We start from the raw sequence: 4,156 nt of genomic DNA, 5'->3' as shown, positions 1-4,156 counted from the left end.
ACTGCTGCCTTGCAGTGCTGGGGCCTTGGGTTCAAATCCCACTAAGGACAACAAAAAATAAAGAGTTATTATTATTATAATAACGTCAGCAGAGAGCACTGTGCTCGTGATGTCATCAGAGAGCATTCCAAAAAGAAAAGAATTTCCTCTGTAGCATTCAGCAGCTAATAAGTGCAGGAAGGATTAAGATTTTTTAATAGAAGTAATTTACAAATATGTTTAACTTTCTGCCACCAGTTGATTTATAAGAGAAAAGGTTTTCACCGGAGTACCCCTTTAAACTAGATCTCAGCCCCGAGGATTCAGGATCAGGAGGAGGAGCTAGCTCTCACTTCCTCCCATCATGCTCTCACACCATATCTTTATTCTGTGATGCTACAATCATTTTTATATATATTTCCATATTACAGAAAAAGTTCTTTATATAATGCCCGGTCTATTCCCACAATGACAGCCATTGGTTTTATATACTGTATATTTATGATACGTATTTTCTATATAGGTGATTGGATATGTTCTTTATATTTCACATTATATGTGGTTGTGATAGATACATTGAATATGTTCCTATAGTCAGATATCACCCCTGGTCATGTAGAGGTGGTACGATCCACCTGTATGATGGGGGGTGGAGAAGATGGGACATCTAAGAAGCGCCCCATTAAGGAGGAGCTGATGTCTCACGTCCTCTATAAATGGCTGACAGGTAATTCTACAACTTGTATGACTAAGGTCCAGATGTAGGACAGAAACCCGTCATGTGTGTCTACATTGTCTGTGCACCGAGGTGAAAGTCTGCAAATAAAAGCTCCGTTCTGCAAGAATCTGTGCTGGACATCCTTTCTTCTATAGTATGAATTAGTGTATTGTATTATTTAAAGGGGTCCTCCGGGGATCACACATCTTATCCCCTATCCAAAGCCTTGGAGTTTTCTGTACGCTCAGCAGTTGTGGTTCTTGTTTACAAGTTTCCTGGTTATAATTCTGGTAAAGTTCACATTCAGTTCATAATGAAGGAACATAGACAAGATGGTGGACTATAGACAACATGGCTGATGATATACAAAATGGCATATAATCATATAAAGGATTATTATAAAAGGTTATATAAAAACCTATAACAAGCTGACTCCCCTCACAGGCATGCTGGGAGTTGAAGTTTTGCAACATCTGGAGGGCCGCCAGTTTGAGACCCCTGCAGTATATGATATATATATAAATGTCAGATATCCTATGTACATGGTTAATATATAGATGTGATATCTGCGTCATTTATTGCTCGGAATTGGCTTCTCCCCTGTGTGAGTTCTTTCATGTTTAACAAGATCTGATTTCTGAATAAAATATTTTCCACATTCTAAACACGGAAATGGCTTCACCCCTGTGTGAGTTTTTTGATGATGAACAAGACATGATTTGTCAGTAAAACATTTTCCACATTCTGAACATAAAAATGGCTTCTCTCCTGTGTGAATTTTTTGATGATAAACAAGACTTGATCTCCCAGTGAAACATTTTCCACATGCTGAACATAAAAATGGCTTCTCACCTGTGTGAGTTCTTTGATGATTAACAAGACTTGATTTCATAGAATAACATTTTCCACATTCTGAACATGGAAATGACTTCTCTCCAGTGTGAGTTATCTGATGTCTAACAAGATTTGATTTACAAGTAAAGCATTTTCCACATACTGAACATGAAAATGGCTTCTCCCCTGTGTGAGTTCTCTGATGTTCAACACGATATGATTTTTTAGTAAAACATTTTCCACATTCTGAACATGAAAATGGCTTCTCTCCTGTGTGAGTTCTTTGATGTGTAACAAGACTTGATTTCTCAGTAAAACATTTTCCACATTCTGAACATGAAAATAGCTTCTCTCCTTTGTGAGTTTTTTGATGATAAACAAGACTTGATTTCTCAGTAATTTGTGAACATGGAAATAGCTTCTCCCCTGTGTGAGTTTTTTGATGTTGAACAAGATTTGATTTGTCAGTAAAACACTTTCTACATTCTGAACATGAAAATGGTTTCACCCCTGTGTGAGTTCTTTGATGTACAGCAAGATGCGATTGCTGAGTAAAACATTTTCCACATTCTGAGCATGAAAATTGTTTCTCCCCTGTGTGAGTTCTTTGATGTACAACAAGATATGATTTATTAGTAAAACATTTCTCACATTCTGAACATGAAAATAGCTTCTCCCCTGTGTGAGTTCTTTGATGTTGAACAAGATTTGTTTTCGCAAAAAAAACATTTCCCACATTCTGAACATGAAAATGGCTTCTCTCCTGTGTGAGTTCTTTGATGCTGAATAAGATTTGATTTCTGTGTAAAACATTTCCCACATTCTGAGCATGAATATGGTTTCTTTCCTGTATGAGCTCGGTGATGTCCATCATTCCTTCTGTGGCTTTTATTTTGCTGAACATCCTGTGATGACTGAGAAGACAGGACCTGTATATAAGGATGAGATGACAGATCTTGGCTGTGAAGGGCTGAGGGTGTATCTGGGATAATGGAATGTTCTTCATATGTATCTTGTGTGATATCATCATCTGCTTTATAATCTGAAGATATAAGATTCTCCTCTGATCTCCTGCTACAAGAATCTGCAGAGAATAACACAGATTTTATGATCAGTATTAACCCCGTAACAACCCAGATAATTTAAGCTTTCCTCTGAGAGCCAAAACTCTTATTTTGCCATAATATTTTTTCCTTCATTCACTGTGCAGTACAATTATTTCTCAGGTGAATACGATCACAATACTCAGTTTGCATAGTTTTTGTTACGCTTTACTACTTTGTAACCCCTTAAAGGGGCACTCCACTGCTCCAGCGTTTAAAACATTTTGTTACGAACGCTGGGCTCGGGCTGCTGGGGTCGTGATGTCACAGTAACACCCCTAGTAACGTCAAGCCACGCCCTATCAATGTAAGTCTATTGGAGGGGGCAGGCTGCAGGGGGGGGGGGGGAAAGTGGGCGGGGGCGGTGATGTGTTACCAACTACAACACCCAGCATGCCCTCATACAGCCTATACCTCTGCAGCAGACCCAAAACTGCGACTACCAGCATGTTGCACCATTACTTTTACTATAATAGTATATGGTGAAACATGCTGGGAGTAGTTTTGGGTTGGGTCAGCTGCAGAGCCATAGGCCGTATCAAGGCATGGTGGGTGATGTAGTAAAAACTTCATCTCCCAGCATTCCTTGACACAGCTTCTGCCTTTGCAGTCGACCCGAAACTACAACTCCCAGCATGTTGTACCAGGACCTATACTACTATATAGTGCAACATGCTGGGAGTTGTAGTTTTGCAACAGGCAGAGAGCCTTAGGTTTGGGATCACTGATTTATAACATAAAAAGTAGTAAATAAAATATTTAAAAAAAAATTGAAACAAATGTGAAAAATCCCCTCCCCTAATAAAAGCTTGATTACACCCCCCCCCCTTCCTTTTTCTATTTCTGGAATAAAATTATGTAAACAAAAATAATCAAACATATTTGGTGTAAATATCTGAACTATTATAATATAATGTTGTTAATTAAACCGCACAGTGAATGGCGCAAATGTAAAAAATAGCAGAAAGTATAAAAAGCGAAACAAAAACTACAAATCACGGTGCAAATAATAACGATCCCTCATACAGGAAAATAAAGTGTTATGGGGGCAGAAAAATTACAGAAATATTACAAAAAAAAGTTATAATGCAATTTAATACAATAATAATATAATCCAATAATACAAAACTGATGTCATTGTTTGGACACAATATAGATGGCGTCATTTGTACCGAAAAGTGCGCTGCATAAGAATGGAAGCCACAAATGATGTATTATTTTTGTGGTAAAATGATCTATCTACTTACCACCAGTACCTACCTACACCGTCTACTTATCAACGCTATCTATCTACTGCCAATATCATACTGGCTTTGTCTACACTATTTAGGGCACTGAGGAAAGAATTGGGAAACGTGCTGGAAACGTGCGGCGCCTAACGTGTTTCTCCGGCAGATTCTGTGGGGACAAAGAGGAAAGAGAACGACTTCAGGAAGACGCTCCCTGTGATTCACTACATGTAACTGCACTGTAATCACTTATATGGTCTGCAGCACCTGTGTAGAGCCGGGGGCACTGTATG

General features: G+C 38.5%; 1 pseudogene; it reads right to left on the bottom strand.

The window, feature by feature from the left end:
• Positions 1-380: 380 nt before the first annotated feature.
• Positions 381-3,093, bottom strand: LOC130297977 (oocyte zinc finger protein XlCOF7.1-like; annotated as a pseudogene).
• Between the last annotated feature and the right edge of the window lie 1,063 nt (positions 3,094-4,156).

This window comes from Hyla sarda, assembly GCF_029499605.1.
Source record: "Hyla sarda isolate aHylSar1 chromosome 1 unlocalized genomic scaffold, aHylSar1.hap1 SUPER_1_unloc_13, whole genome shotgun sequence".
NCBI classification, from domain to species: Eukaryota; Metazoa; Chordata; class Amphibia; order Anura; family Hylidae; genus Hyla; species Hyla sarda.
The sequence above is the reverse complement of the archived record's forward strand: the minus strand, read 5'-3'. Positions and strand labels throughout refer to the sequence as shown.